The sequence below is a fragment of the Arachis stenosperma genome, chromosome 9 (assembly GCF_014773155.1).
Source record: "Arachis stenosperma cultivar V10309 chromosome 9, arast.V10309.gnm1.PFL2, whole genome shotgun sequence".
Taxonomy (NCBI): domain Eukaryota; kingdom Viridiplantae; phylum Streptophyta; class Magnoliopsida; order Fabales; family Fabaceae; genus Arachis; species Arachis stenosperma.
In genome coordinates, this window is record NC_080385.1 from 34212823 (window position 1) to 34229950 (window position 17128).

Sequence of the window (17128 nt, forward strand, 5' to 3'; positions counted from 1 at the left end):
CAGCTTGTACCTCAAAGATCCCTAGCTTCTCCATTACAGAGAGAGGCATGAGGTTTATGCTTGACCCTAGGTTACACAGAGCCTTCTCAAAGGTCATGGTGCCTATAGTACAAGGTATTGAGAACTTCCCAGGGTCTTGTCTCTTTTGAGGTAATCTCTGCCTAGTCAAGTCATCCAGTTCTTTGGTGAGCAAAGGGGGTTCATCCTCCCAAGTCTCATTACCAAATAACTTGTCATTTAGCTTCATGATTGCTCCAAGGTACTTAGCAGCTTGCTCTTTAGAGACATCTTCGTCTTCTTCAGAGGAAGAATACTCATCAGAGCTCATGAATGACAGAAGTAAATTCAATGGAATCTCTATGGTCTAGTGTGAGCCTCAGATTCCCATGGTTCCTCATTAGGGAACTCATTGGAGGCCAGTGGACGTCCATTGAGGTCTTCCTCAGTGGTGATCACTGCCTCTTCCTTTTACACTCTCCTTTTGGATTCTCTTTTGTATTGCTTGGAAGAGTACTAGGAGGGAGTTCAGTAACTTTCTTACTCAGCTGACCCACTTGTGCCTCTAAGTTTCTAATGGAGGACCTTGTTTCAGTCATGAAACTTTGAGTAATTTTGATTAGATCAGAGACCATGGTTGCTAAGTTAGAGTGGCTCTGCTTAGAATTCTCCGTCTGTTGCTGAGAAGATGATGGAAAAGGCTTGCCATTGCTAAACCTATTTCTTCCACCATTATTGTTGTTGAAACCTTGTTGAGGTCTCTGTTGATCCTTCCATGAGAGATTTGGATGATTTCTCCATGAAGGATTATAGGTGTTTCCATAGGGTTCTCCCATGTAATTCACCTCTTCCATTGATGGATTCTCAAGATCATAAGCTTCTTCTTCAGATGAAGCGTCCTTAGTACTGCCTGGTGCAGCTTGCATTCCAGACAGACTTTGAGAAATCATATTGACTTGCTGAGTCAATATTTTGTTTTGAGCCAATATGGCATTCAGAGTATCAATCTCAAGAACTCCTTTTTTCTGATTCGTCCCATTGTTCACAGGATTCCTTTCAGAAGTGTACATGAATTGGTTATTTGCAACCATTTCAATGAGTTCTTGAGCTTCTGCAGGCGTCTTCTTCAGATGAAGAGATCCTCCAGCAGAGCTGTCCAATGATATCTTGGACAGTTCAGACAGACCATCATAGAAGATACCTATGATGTTCCATTCAGAAAGCATGTCAGAAGGACACTTTCTGATCAATTGTTTGTATCTTTCCCAAGCTTCATAGAGGGATTCACCTTCCTTCTGTCTGAAGGTTTGGACTTCCACTCTAAGCTTACTCAATTTTTGAGGTGGAAAGAACTTTGCCAAGAAGGCATTGACTAGCTTTTTCCAAGAGTTCAGGCTTTCTTTAGGTTGTGAGTCCAACCATATCCTAGCTCTATCTCTTACAGCAAAAGGGAATAGCATAAGTCTGTAGACCTCAGGGTCAACCCCATTGGTCTTGACAGTGTCACAGATTTACAAGAATTCAGCTAAAAACTGATGAGGATCTTCCAATGGAAGTCCATGGAACTTGCAATTCTGTTGCATTAGAGAAACTAATTGAGGCTTAAGCTCAAAGTTGTTTGCTCCAATGGCAGGGATAGAGATGCTTCTCCCATAGAAGTCGGGAGTAGGTGCAGTAAAGTCACCCAGCACATTCCTTGCATTGTTGCATTGTTGTTGTTTTTGGCTGCCATGTCTTCTTCTTGTTTGAAGATTTCTGTTAGGTCCTCTACAGAGAGTAGTGCTTTAGCTTCTCTTAGCTTTCGTTTCAAGGTCCTTTCAGGTTCAGGGTCAGCCTCAACAAGAATGCTTTTGTCTTTGCTCCTGCTCATATGAAAGAGAAGAGAACAAGAAAGTATGGAATCCTCTATGTCACAGGATAGAGATTCCTTGAGGTGTCAGAGGAAAAGAAGAATAGAAGGAGGAGGTAGAAGAATTCAAACTTATCAAGAGGGATAGAGTTCGAATTGTGCATTGAGGAAGAGTGTTAGTCCATAAATAGAAGGATGTGAGAAGAGGGGAAGAATTTTTGAAATTAAGGTAGAAGATTTTAAAATAATTAAAAGAAATTTTGAAAATTTGATTGATGATTTTCGAAAACTAAAGTTGGAAAAGAAATAAAGTGATATTTGAAAAAGATTTTTTTGAAAGTAGAAATCAAAAAGATATGATTGAAAATTAATTTTGAAAAAGATGTGATTGAAAAGATATGATTGAAAAGAGATGATGGAAAAACAATTTAAAAAATTAGATTTTTTTTAAATTAATGACTTGGCTAACAAGAAATTTAAAAGATATGATTCAGACATTAAACCTTTCTCAACAGAAAAGGCAACATACTTGAAATGTTGAATCAAATCATTAATTGTTAGCAAGTATTTTTGAAAATTGGGAAGAAATTGATTTTGAAAATATATGATTGAAAAGATATGATTTGAAAAAGATTTGATTTTGAAAAATTATGAAAACTTAAAAAAAATTTGAATTAAAAACAAAATCTTCCCTCTTGTGCCATCCTGGCGTTAAATGCCCAGAATGGTATACATTCTGGCGTTTAACGCCCAAAATGCTACCCTTTTGGGCGTTAAACGCCCAGCCAGGTACCCTGGCTGGCGTTTAAACGCCAGTTTTCCTTCCTCACTGGGCGTTTTGAACGCCCAACTTTTTCTGTGTAATTCCTCTACTGTATGTTCTGAATCTTTAATTCTCTGTATTATTGACTTGAAAAGACACAAATTAATTTTTTTTTGAATTTTTAATGATGAGGAATAATCAAAATGAAACTAAGATCAAATAAACAATGCATGCAAGATACCAAACTTAGAAGTTTGTATACTATTGACACTAACAGATTGAGAATGCATATGAGAAACAACAAAACACTCAAGACAAGAGAATTTAAAGATCAGAGCAAGAAAATCATCAAGAACAACTTGAAGATCAATGAAGAACACAATGCATGCAATTTTTTTTTTTGAAAATTAGATGAAGGCAATTGACACCAAACTTAAAATTAGACACTAGACTCAAACAAGAAACATAAAAATATTTTTTTGATTTTAAGATTTTATAATTTTTTTGTATTTTTGAAAAATTTTCGAAAAGTAAAAAGCTTAAACATAAAATAAAATTACCTAATCTAAGCAACAAGATGAACCGTCAGTTGTCCAAACTCAAACAATCCCCGGCAACGGCGCCAAAAGCTTGGTGCACAAAATTGTGATCATCAATGGCGCCATCAACATGGTACGCTCAATTGCAATCTCAACTCTTTATCACAACTTTATACAACTAACCAGCAAGTGTACTGGGTCGTCCAAGTAATAAACCTTACGCGGGTAAGGGTCGATCCCACGGAGATTGTTGGTATGAAGCAAGCTATGGTCATCTTGTAAATCTCAGTCAGGCAGATTCAAATGGTTATGGAGGATTAATGATTAAAAGATAAGTAAAACATAAAATAAAGATAGAGATACTTATGTAATTCATTGGTGAGAATTTCAGATAAGCGTATGTTTGTCCCTTCCGTCTCTCTGCTTTCCTACTGTCTTCATCCAATCCTTCTTACTCCTTTCCATGGCAAGCTGTATGTTGGGCATCATCGTTGTCAATGGCTACAGTCCCGTCCTCTCAGTGAAAATGTTCAACGCGCTCTGTCACAATACGGCTATTCATCTGTCAGTTCTCGATCATGTCGGAATAGAATCCAGTGATTCTTTTACGTCTGTCACTAACGCCCCACAATCGCGAGTTTGAAGCTCGTCACAGTCATTCAATCCTTGAATCCTACTCAGAATACCATAGACAAGGTTTAGACCTTCCAGATTCTCTTGAATGCCACCATCAATTCTAGCTTATACCACGAAGATTCTGATTAAGGAATCCAAGAGATAAACATTCAAGCCTTGTTTGCTCGTAGAACGGAAGTGGTTGTCAGGCACGCGTTCATAAGTGAAAATGATGATGAGCGTCACATAATCATCACATTCATCATGTTCTTGGGTGCGAATGAATATCTTAGAACAATAATAAGCTGAATTGAATAGAAGAACAATAGTACTTGCATTAATACTCGAGGTACAGCAGAGCTCCACACCTTAATCTATGGTGTGTAGAAACTTGGTGTGCGAAATTGTGATCACTACAACTTCGCACAACTAACCAGCAAGTGCACTGGGTCGTCCAAGTAATAAACCTTACGCGAGTAAGGGTCGATCCCACGGAGATTGTTGGTATGAAGCAAGCTATGGTCACCTTGTAAATCTTAGTCAGGCAGACTCAAATGGGTATAGTGATATACGAATAAAGCATAAAGATAAAGATAGAGGTACTTATGTAATTCATTGGTAGGAACTTCAGATAAGCGTATGAAGATGCCTTCCCTTCCGTCTCTCTGCTTTCCTACTGTCTTCATCCAATCCTTCTTACTCCTTTCCATGGCAAGCTTATGCAAGGGTTTCACCGTTGTCAGTGGCTACCTCCCATCCTCTCAGTGGAAATGTTCAACGCACCCTGTCACGGCACGGCTATCCATCTGTCGGTTCTCGGTCAGGCCGGAATAGAATCCAGTGATTCTTTGCGTCTGTCACTAACGCCCCGCTGCTAGGAGTTTGAAGCACGTCACAGTCATTCAATCATTGAATCCTACTCAGAATACCACAGACAAGGTTAGACCTTCCGAATTATCTTGAATGCCGCCATCAGTTCTTGCCTATACCACGAAGATTCTGATCTCACGGAATGGCTGGCTCGTTTGTCAGGCGAGCACTCGGTTGTCAGGCGATCAACCATGCATCGTATCAGGAATCCAAGATATTCACCCAATCTAAGTAGAACGGAGGTGGTTGTCAGTCACACGTTCATAGGTGAGAATGATGATGAGTGTCACGGATCATCACATTCATCAAGTTGAAGAACAAGTGATATCTTGGACAAAGAACAAGCGGAATTGAATAGAAGAACAATAGTAATTGCATTAATACTCGAGGTACAGCAGAGCTCCACACCTTAATCTATGGTGTGTAGAAACTCCACCGTTGAAAATACATAAGAACAAAAGTGATCATTGGTTTCGGCCCCAGAGAGGGAACCAGAAGAACCAAGATGAAAATACAATAGTAAAATGTCCTATATATAGAGAACTAGTAGCCTAGGGTGTACAGAGATGAGTAAATGACATAAAAATCTACTTCCGGGCCCACTTGGTGTGTGCTTGGGCTGAGCAATGAAGCATTTTCGTGTAGAGACTCTTCTTGGAGTTAAACGCCAGCTTTTATGCCAGTTTGGGCGTTTAACTCCCATTTTGGTGCCAGTTCCGGCGTTTAACGCTGGGAATTCTGAGGGTGACTTTGAACGCCGGTTTGGGAGATCAAATCTTGGGCAAAGTATGGACTATCATATATTGCTGGAAAGCCCAGGATGTCTACTTTCCAACGCCGTTGAGAGCGCGCGAATTGGGCTTCTGTAGCTCCAGAAAATCCACTTTGAGTGCAGGGAGGTCAGAATCCAACAGCATCTGCAGTCCTTTTCAGTCTCTGAATCAGATTTTTGCTCAGGTCCCTCAATTTCAGCTAGAAAATACCTGAAATCACAGAAAAACACACAAACTCATAGTAAAGTCCAGAAAAGTGAATTTTAACTAAAAACTAATAAAAATATACTAAAAACTAACTAAATCCTACTAGAAATATACTAAAAACAATGCCAAAAAGCGTATAAATTATCCGCTCATCACAACACCAAACTTAAATTGTTGCTTGTCCTCAAGCAACTGAAAATCAAATAAGATAAAAAGAAGAGAATATACTATAGACTCCAACTTATCAATGAAACTTAGCTCCAAATTAGATGAGCGGGACTAGTAGCTTTTTGCCTCCAAACAGTTTTGGCATCTCACTTTATCCTTTGAAATTCAGAATGATTGGCTTCTTTAGGAACTCAGAATCCAGATAGTGTTATTGATTCTCTTAGTTAAGTATGATGATTCTTGAACACAGCTACTTATTGAGTCTTGGCCGTGGCTCAAAGCACTCTGTCTTCCAGTATTACCACCGGATACATGCATGCCACAGACACATAATTGGGTGAACCTTTTCAGATTATGACTCAGCTTTGCTAAAGTCCCCAATTAGAGGTGTCCAGGGTTCTTAAGCACACTCTTTTTACCTTGGATCACAACTTTATTTCTTTCTTTTTCTTTTCTTTTTCTTTCTCCCCTTTTTTTTCGTTTTTCTCCTTCTTTTTTTTTTGTATTCACCGCTTTTTCTTGCTTCAAGAATCATTTTTATGATTTTTCAGATCCTCAGTAACATGTCTCCTTTTTCATCATTCTTTCAAGAGCTAACAATTTTAACATTCATGAACAACAAATTCAAAAGACATATGCACTGTTCAAGCATACATTCAGAAAACCAAAAGTATTGCCACCACATCAAACTAATTAAGCTAGTTTTAAAGATGAATTCGAAATCCTGTACTTCTTGTTCTTTTGTGATTAAAACATTTTTCATTTAAGAAAGGTGATGGATTCATAGGACATTCATAACTTTAAGGCATAGACACTAAGACACTATGATCATAAGACACAACATGGACAAACATAAGCATAAAAATTCGAAAACAGAGAATAAAGAACAAGGAGATTAAAGAACGGGTCCACCTTAGTGATGGCGGCTTGTTCTTCCTCTTGAAGGTCTTATGGAGTGCTTGAGCTCCTCAATGTTCTTCCTTGTCTTTGTTGCTCCTCTCTCATGATTCTTTGATCTTCTCTAATTTCATGGAGGAGAATGGAGTTCTTGTGCTCTACCCTTTTCTTAGTGATGGGCTTGAGGTCATGCCTTCTCAGTTGAACCGGCTTCCTTCTTGAATCTCTCTTTCATTGAACGCCCTCTTCATAAATGTCTATGAGGACTTGGTCCAACCTTTGATCAAAGTGACCCTTCTTCATGGCCACAACTTCATAGAAGTGGTCTTGATGCACCCTTGAGATGAATCTCTCCATCTCCCCTGACTCGGAGGTGGAAGCTTTTGCCTTCCCTTTCCTCTTTCTAGAGGTTCTCCGACCTTGGATGCCATAAATGGTTATGAAAAACAAAAGTAATGCTTTTACCACACCAAACTTAAAAGGTTTGCTCGTCCTCGAGCAAAAGAAGAAAGAAGAGTAGAAGAAGAAGAAATAGAGGAGAGGGAGGTGGCTTTTGTGGTTCGGCCATTAGGGTGGGTTTGGGAGGGAAAGTGGTTTGAATTTGAATGGTGAGGTAGGTGGGGTTTTATGAAGGATGGATGTGAGTGGTGAAGAGAAAGATGGGATTTGATAGGTGATTGGTGAATGGGTGAAGAAGAGAGAGGGTGGTGGGTTGGTGGGGGGATCCTGTGGGGTCCACAGATCAAACGCCCAGAATGGTGCCAGACTGGGCGTTAAACGCCCACCTGCTAGCCTTACTGGCGTTTAAAACACCAGTAAGTTCTTCCTCCAGGGTGTGCTGTTTTTCTTCCTGTTTTTCATTCTGTTTTTTGCTTTTTCAATTGATTTTGTGACTTCTCATGATCATCAACCTACAAAAAAAAACAAAAATAACAAAAGAAAATAGATAAAATATAACATTGGGTTGCCTCCCAACAAGCGCTTCTTTAATGTCAGTAGCTTGACAGATGGCTCTCATGGAGCCTCACAAATGATCAGAGCAATGTGGGAACCTCCCAACACCAACTTAGAGTTGTATGTGGGGGTTCAACACCAAACTTAGAGTTGGTTGGGCCTCCCAACACCAAACTTAGAGTTTGACTGTGGGGGCTCTGTTTGACTCTGATTTGAGAGAAGCTCTTCATGCTTCCTCTCCCTGGTGACAGAGAGATATCCTTGAGCCTTAAACACAAAGATTCTTCATTCACGTTGAATGATCAGTTCACCTCCATCACATCAATCACACCTTTGCTGTGGCTAGGAAGGGTCTGCCAAGATGATGGATTCATCCATGTACTTCCCAGTCTGCAGGAAGTCTGCAGGACTATGAAATCAGGGATGTAATGGTCTTCAATCTTCACCAAAAATCCTCTACAAGTCCATGAGTCTTCAATCTTCACCAAAATCCTCTACAAGTCCATGAGCTTGTTTTCTTGAATTGTCTGCCATCCTCTAGGAGATTCTTGCAGCTTGTACCTCAAAGATCCCTAGCTTCTCCATTACAGAGAGGCATGAGGTTTACACTTGACCCTAAGTCACACAGAGCCTTCTTGAAGGTCATGGTGCTATGGTACAAGGTATTGAAAACTTCCCAGGATCTTGTCTCTTTTGAGGTAATTTCTGCCTAGACAAGACATCCAGTTCTTTGGTGAGCAAAGGAGGTTCATTCTCCCAAGTCTCATTTCCAAATAACTTGTCATTTAGCTTCATGATTGCTCTAAGGTATTTAGCAACTTGCTCTTCAGTGACATACTCATCCTCTTCAGAGGAGGAATACTCATCAGAGCTCATGAAAGGCAGAAGTAAGTCCAATGGAATCTCTATGGTCTCATTTTGAGCCTCAGATTCCCATGGTTCCTCATTAGGAACTCATTGGAGGTCAGTGCACGCCCATTGAGGTCTTCTTCAGTGGCGTTCACTTCCTCTCCTTCCTCTCCAAATTCGGCCATGTTGATGGCCTTGCACTCTCCTTTTGGATTTTCTTCTGTATTGCTTGGGAGAGTACTAGGAGGGAATTCAGTAACTTTCTTGCTCAACTGTCCCACTTGTGCCTCCAAATTCCTAATGGAGGACCTTGTTTCAGTCATGAAACTTTGAGTGGTTTTGATTAGATCAGAGACCATGGTTGCTAAGTCAGAGGGGTTCTGCTTAGATTCTCTGTCTGTTGCTGAGAAGATGATGGAAAAGGCTTGCCATTGCTAAACCTTTTCTTCCCATTATTGTTGTTGAAACCTTGTTGAGGTCTCTGTTGATCCTTCCATGAGAAATTTGGGTGATTTCTCCATGAAGAATTATAGGTGTTTCCATAGGGTTCTCCTAGGTAATTCACCTCTTCCATTGAAGGGTTCTCAGGATCATAGGCTTCTTCTTCAGATGAAGCATCCTTAGTACTGCTTGGTGCATTTTGCATTCCAGACAGACTTTGAGAAATAAATTGACTTGTTGAGTCAATATCTTGTTCTAAGCCAGAATGGCATCAGTATCAATCTCAAGAACTCCTTTCTTCTGATTAGTCCCATTGTTCACAGGATTCTTTTCAGAAGTGTACATGAATTGGTTATTTGCAACCATTTCAATTAGCTCTTGAGCTTCTGCAGGCGTCTTCTTCAGATGAAGAGATCCTCCAGCAGAGCTATCCAAAGACATCTTGGATAGTTCAGAGAGACCATCATAGAAAATACCTATATGCTCCATTCAGAAAGCATGTCAGAAAAACATTTTCTGATCAATTGTTTGTATCTTTCCCGAGGGATTCTCCATCCTTCTGTCTGAAGGTTTGGACTTCCACTCTAAGCTTACTCAATTTTGAGGTGGAAAGAACTTTGCCAAGAAGGCATTGACTAGCTTTTCCCATGAGTCCAGGCTTTCTTTAGGTTGTGAGTCCAACCATCCTAGCTCTGTCTCTTACAGCAAAAGGGAATAGCATAAGTCTGTAGACCTCAGGGTCAACCCCATTAGTCTTGACAGTGTCACAGATTTGCAAGAACTCAGCCAAAAACTGATGAGGATCTTCCAATGAAGTCCATGGAACTTGCAATTCTGTTGCATTAGAGAAACTAATTGAGGCTTAAGCTCAAAGTTGTTTGCTCCAATGGCAGGGATAGAGATGCTTCTCCCATAAAAGTTGGGAGTAGGTGCAGTAAAGTCACCAGCACCTTCCTTGCATTGTTGGCATTGTTGTTGTTTTCGGCTGCCATGTCTTCTTCTTGAATTTCTGTAAGGTCCTCTGTAGAGAGTTTGCCTTAGCTTCTTTAGCTTTCGCTTTAAGGTCCTTTCAGGTTCAGGTCAGCTTCAACAAGAATGCCTTTGTCTCTGCTCCTGCTCATCATAAAAGAGAAGAGACAGAAAATATGGAATCCTCTATGTCACAGTATAGAGATCCTTGAGGTGTCAGAAGAACAGAAAAATAGAAGAAAGAGGTAGAAGAATTCGAACTTAATCAGATAGAGTTCGAATTGGCATTGAGAAGGAGTGGTACTCCATAAATAGAAGGATGTGGGAAGAGGGAAGAGAATTTTCGAAAATTAATTAAAAAGTTTTAAAATCATTTTGAAAAATTGATTGATAATTTTTCGAAAACTCAAAGTGGAAAAAGAATCAAGTGAGTTTTGAAAAAAGATTTTGAAATTAGCAATCAAAAAGATTTGATTGAAAACTATTAAGAAGATGAGGTTAAGAGGATATGATTGGTTTTAAAAATGTGATTGAGAAGATATGATTTGAAAACAAATTAAAAAGATTTGATTTTAAAAATTAATGACTTGCCTAACAAGAAAAGATATGATTCAAACATTAAACCTTTCTCAACAGAAAAGGCAACATACTTGAAATGTTGAATCAAATCATTAATTGATAGCAAGTATCTTTGAAAAAGGAAAGAAATTGATTTTGAAAACATTTGATTGAAAAGATATGATTTGAAAAAGATTTGATTTTGAAAAACTTTGAAAACTTGAAAAAAAATTGATTTGAAAACAAAATCCTCCCCCTTGTGCCATCCTGGCGTTAAACGCCAGAATGGTGCACATTCTGGCGTTTAACGCCCAATGCACTACCTTTTTGGGCGTTAAACGCCAAAACCAGGCACCCTGGCTGGCGTTAAACGCCAGTCTGTCCTTCTTCACTGGCGTTTGAACCGCCCAGCTTTTTCTGTATAATTCTTCTGCTGTATGTTCTGAATCTTCAATTCTCTGTATTGTTGACTTGAAAAGACACAAATTAAAAATATTTTTGGATTTTTAATAATGAGGAATAATCAAAATGCAACTAAATTCAAATAACAATGCATGCAAGACACCAAACTTAGCAGTTTGTATACTACTGACACTGACAAAATGAATGCATATGGAAATAACAAAACACTCAAGTCAAGAGAATTCAAAGATCAGAGTAAGAATAATCAAGAATTACTTGAAGATCCTTAAGACACATGAATGAATGCATGCAATTGACACCAAACTTAAGATGAGACTCTAGACTCAAACAATAAATATTTTTGGATTTTATGATTTTGTACTTTTTTGGATTTTTCGAAAATTAAGTGGAAGAAGAAAATAAAGGTATCAAAATTCTTAATGAGAATTCCAGGAATCATGCAATGTTAGTCTAAGCTTTAGTCTAAAGGAATTAGACATGGCTAGCCAAGCTTCAGCAGAACATTGCATTCAAGAGCTAAATTGATGAAGATCAATCAGCTTGGTGATGATAAGAACATCACTTTGAAACACTAGAATTCATTCTAAGAACTCTGAAGAAAATACCTAATCTAAGCAACAAGATGAACCGTCAGTTGTCATAACACAAAACAATCCCCGCAACGGCGCAAAAACTTGGTGTGCGAAATTGTGATCACTACAACTTCGCACAACTAACCAGCAAGTGCACTGGATCGTCAAGTAATAAACCTTACGCGAGTAAGGGTCGATCCCACGGAGATTGTTGGTATGAAGCAAGCTATGGTCACCTTGTAAATCTTAGGCAGACTCAAATGGGTATAGAGATATACGAATAAAGCATAAAGATAAATAGAGGTACTTATGTATTCATTAGTAGGAACTTCAGATAAGCGTATGAAGATGCTTCCCTTCGTCTCTCTGCTTTCCTACTGTCTTCATCCAATCCTCTTACTCCTTTCCATGGCAATCTTATGCAAGGGTTTCACGTTGTCAGTGGCTACCTCCCATCCTCTCAGTGGAAATGTTCAACGCACCCTGTCACGGCACGGCTATCCATCTGTCGGTTCTCGGTCAGGCCGGAATAGAATCCAGTGATTCTTTGCGTCTGTCACTAACGCCCCGCCTGCTAGGAGTTTGAAGCACGTCACAGTCATTCAATCATTGAATCCTACTCAGAATACCACGACAAGGTTAGACCTTCCGAATTCTCTTGAATGCCGCCATCAGTTCTGCCTATACCACGAAGATTCTGATCTCACGGAATGGCTGGCTCGTTTGTCAGGCGAGCACTCGGTTGTCAGGCGATCAACCATGCATCGTGTAGGTAGAACGGAGGTGTTGTCAGTCACACGTTCATAGGTGAGAATGATGATGAGTGTCACGGATCATCACATTCATCAAGTTGAAGAACAAGTGATATCTTGGACAAAGAACAAGCGGAATTGAATAGAAGAACAATAGTAATGCATTAATACTCGAGGTACAGCAGAGCTCCACACCTTAATCTATGGTGTGTAGAAAACTCCACCGTTGAAAATACATAAGAACAAAAGTGATCATTGGTTTCGGCCCCAGAGAGGGAACCAGAAGAACCAAGAGAAAACCATAGAGAATGTATCCTAGGAGTAAGAATGATGATAAAAATCTACTTCCGGGTCCCACTTGGTGTGTGCTTGGGCTGAGCAATGAAGCATTTTCGTGTAGAGACTCTTCTTGGAGTTAAACGCCAGCTTTTTATGCAGTTTGGGCGTTAATCCCATTTTGGTGCCAGTTCCGGCGTTTAACGCTGGGAATTCTGAGGGTGACTTTGAACGCCGGTTTGGGAGATCAAATCTTGGGCAAAGTATGGACTATCATATATTGCTGGAAAGCCCAGATGTCTACTTTCCAACGCCGTTGAGAGCGCGCGAATTGGGCTTCTGTAGCTCCAGAAAATCCCACTTTGATTGCAGGGAGGTCAGAATCCAACAGCATCTGCAGTCCTTTTCAGTCTCTGAATCAGATTTTTGCTCAGGTCCCTCAATTCAGCTAAAATACCTGAAATCACAGAAAAAACACACAAACTCATAGTAAAGTCCAGAAAAGTGAATTTTAACTAAAAACTAATAAAAATCTACTAAAAACTAACTAAATCCCTACTAAAATAAACACAATGCCAAAAAGCGTATAAATTATCCGCTCATCACAACACAAACTTAAATTGTGCTTGTCCTCAAGCAACTGAAAATCAAATAAGATAAAAAGAAGAGAATATACTATAGACTCCAACTTATCAATGAAACTTAGCTCCAAATTAGATGAGCGGGACTAGTAGCTTTTTGCCTCCAAACAGTTTTGGCATCTCACTTTATCCTTTGAAATTCAGAATGATTGGCTTCTTTAGGAACTCAGAATCCAGATAGGTTATTGTTTAGTTAGTTAAGTATGATTCTGAACACAGCTACTTATTGAGTCTTGGCCGTGGCTCAAAGCACTCTGTCTTCCAGTATTACCACCGGATACATGCATGCCACAGACACAATGGGTGAACCTTTTCAGATTATGACTCAGCTTTGCTAAAGTCCCCAATTAGAGGGTCCAGGGTTCTTAAGCACACTCTTTTTACCTTGGATCACAACTTATTTCTTTCTTTTTCTTTTCTTTTTCTTTCTCCCCTTTTTTTCGTTTTTCTCCTTCTTTTTTTTTGTATTCACCGCTTTTTCTTGCTTCAAGAATCATTTTTATGATTTTCAGATCCTCAGTAACATGTCTCCTTTTTCATCATTCTTTCAAGAGCTAACAATTTTAACATTCATGAACAACAAATCAAAAGACATATGCACTGTTCAAGCATACATTCAGAAAACAAAAAGTATTGCCACCACATCAAACTAATTAAGCTAGTTTTAAAGATGAATTCGAATCCTGTACTTCTTGTTCTTTTGTGATTAAAACATTTTTCATTTAAGAAAGGTGATGGATTCATAGGACATTCATAACTTTAAGGCATAGACACTAAGACACTAATGATCATAAGACACAAACATGGACAAACATAAGCATAAAAAATTCGAAAACAGAAGAATAAAGAACAAGGAGATTAAGAAGGGTCCACCTTAGTGATGGCGGCTTGTTCTTCCTCTTGAAGGTCTTATGGAGTGCTTGAGCTCCTCAATGTTTCTTCCTTGTCTTTGTTGCTCCTCTCTCATGATTCTTTGATCTTCTCTAATTTCATGGAGGAGAATGGAGTGTTCTTGGTGCTCTACCCTTTTCTTAGTGATGGGCTTGAGGTCATGCCTTCTCAGTTGAACCGGCTTCCTTCTTGAATCTCTCTTTCATTGAACGCCCTCTTCATAAATGTCTATGAGGACTTGGTCCAACCTTTGATCAAAGTTGACCCTTCTTCATGGCCACAACTTCATAGAAGTGGTCTTGATGCACCCTTGAGATGAATCTCTCCATCTCCCCTGACTCGGAGGTGGAAGCTTTTGCCTTCCCTTTCCTCTTTCTAGAGGTTTCTCCGACCTTGGATGCCATAAATGGTTATGGAAAAACAAAAAGTAATGCTTTTACCACACCAAACTTAAAAGGTTTGCTCGTCCTCGAGCAAAAGAAGAAAGAAGAGAGTAGAAGAAGAAGAAATAGAGGAGAGGGAGGTGGCTTTTGTGGTTCGGCCATTATGGGTGGGTTTGGGAGGGAAAGTGGTTTGAATTTGAATGGTGAGGTAGGTGGGGTTTTATGAAGGATGGATGTGAGTGGTGAAGAGAAAGATGGGATTTGATAGGTGATTGGTGAATGGGTGAAGAAGAGAGAGGGTGGTGGGGTTGGTGGGGATCCTGTGGGGTCCACAGATCCTGAGGTGTCAAGGAAAAGTCATCCCTGCACCAAATGGCATGCAAAATCACGTTTTGAGCCAATTCTGGCGTTAAACGCCGGGCTGGTGCCCATTTCTGGCGTTTAACGCCAGGTTCTTGCCCTTTTCTGGCGTTTAACGCCAGTCTGGTGCCCCTTTCTGGCGTTAAACGCCCAGAATGGTGCCAGACTGGGCGTTAAACGCCCACCTGCTAGCCTTACTGGCGTTTAAACACCAGTAAGTTCTTCCTCCAGGGTGTGCTGTTTTTTTTCCTGTTTTTCATTCTGTTTTTGCTTTTTCAATTGATTTTGTGACTTCTCATGATCATCAACCTACAAAAAAAAAACAAAAAATAACAAAAGAAAATAGATAAAATATAACATTGGGTTGCCTCCCAACAAGCGCTTCTTTAATGTCAGTAGCTTGACAGATGGCTCTCATGGAGCCTCACAAATGATCAGAGCAATGTGGGAACCTCCCAACACCAAACTTAGAGTTTGTATGTGGGGGTTCAACACCAAACTTAGAGTTTGGTTGTGGCCTCCCAACACCAAACTTAGAGTTTGACTGTGGGGGCTCTGTTTGACTCTGATTTGAGAGAAGCTCTTCATGCTTCCTCTCCATGGTGACAGAGAGATATCCTTGAGCCTTAAACACAAAGGATTCTTCATTCACTTGAATGATCAGTTCACCTCCATCAACATCAATCACAGCCTTTGCTGTGGCTAGGAAGGGTCTGCCAAGGATGATGGATTCATCCATGTACTTCCCAGTCTGCAGGACTATGAAATCAGCAGGGATGTAATGGTCTTCAATCTTCACCAAAACATCCTCTACAAGTCCATGAGCTTGTTTTCTTGAATTGTCTGCCATCTCTAGTGAGATTCTTGCAGCTTGTACCTCAAAGATCCCTAGCTTCTCCATTACAGAGAGAGGCATGAGGTTTACACTTGACCCTAAGTCACACAGAGCCTTCTTGAAGGTCATGGTGCCTATGGTACAAGGTATTGAAAACTTCCCAGGATCTTGTCTCTTTTGAGGTAATTTCTGCCTAGACAAGTCATCCAGTTCTTTGGTGAGCAAAGGAGGTTCATTCTCCCAAGTCTCATTTCCAAATAACTTGTCATTTAGCTTCATGATTGCTCTAAGGTATTTAGCAACTTGCTCTTCAGTGACATACTCATCCTCTTCAGAGGAGGAATACTCATCAGAGCTCATGAAAGGCAGAAGTAAGTCCAATGGAATCTCTATGGTCTCATTTTGAGCCTCAGATTCCCATGGTTCCTCATTAGGAACTCATTGGAGGTCAGTGCACGCCCATTGAGGTCTTCCTCAGTGGCGTTCACTTCCTCTCCTTCCTCTCCAAATTCGGCCATGTTGATGGCCTTGCACTCTCCTTTTGGATTTTCTTCTGTATTGCTTGGGAGAGTACTAGGAGGGAATTCAGTAACTTTCTTGCTCAACTGTCCCACTTGTGCCTCCAAATTCCTAATGGAGGACCTTGTTTCAGTCATGAAACTTTGAGTGGTTTTGATTAGATCAGAGACCATGGTTGCTAAGTCAGAGGGGTTCTGCTTAGAATTCTCTGTCTGTTGCTGAGAAGATGATGGAAAAGGCTTGCCATTGCTAAACCTGTTTCTTCCACCATTATTGTTGTTGAAACCTTGTTGAGGTCTCTGTTGATCCTTCCATGAGAAATTTGGGTGATTTCTCCATGAAGAATTATAGGTGTTTCCATAGGGTTCTCCTAGGTAATTCACCTCTTCCATTGAAGGGTTCTCAGGATCATAGGCTTCTTCTTCAGATGAAGCATCCTTAGTACTGCTTGGTGCATTTTGCATTCCAGACAGACTTTGAGAAATAAAATTGACTTGTTGAGTCAATATCTTGTTCTAAGCCAGAATGGCATTCAGAGTATCAATCTCAAGAACTCCTTTCTTCTGATTAGTCCCATTGTTCACAGGATTCTTTTCAGAAGTGTACATGAATTGGTTATTTGCAACCATTTCAATTAGCTCTTGAGCTTCTGCAGGCGTCTTCTTCAGATGAAGAGATCCTCCAGCAGAGCTATCCAAAGACATCTTGGATAGTTCAGAGAGACCATCATAGAAAATACCTATAATGCTCCATTCAGAAAGCATGTCAGAAAAACATTTTCTGATCAATTGTTTGTATCTTTCCCAAGCTTCATAGAGGGATTCTCCATCCTTCTGTCTGAAGGTTTGGACTTCCACTCTAAGCTTACTCAATTTTTGAGGTGGAAAGAACTTTGCCAAGAAGGCATTGACTAGCTTTTCCCATGAGTCCAGGCTTTCTTTAGGTTGTGAGTCCAACCATGTCCTAGCTCTGTCTCTTACAGCAAAAGGGAATAGCATAAGTCTGTAGACCTCAGGGTCAACCCCAT

The 17128-nt window shown here is 40.0% G+C and overlaps 1 non-coding gene across 1 annotated transcript; it reads left to right on the forward strand.

Annotated features, from left to right (window-relative positions):
• Positions 1 to 1217: 1217 nt before the first annotated feature.
• Positions 1218 to 1325, forward strand: LOC130952680 (small nucleolar RNA R71). Its single transcript, XR_009074857.1, has one exon. It is a non-coding gene; the product is annotated as a small nucleolar RNA R71 (small nucleolar RNA).
• Positions 1326 to 17128: the final 15803 nt, after the last annotated feature.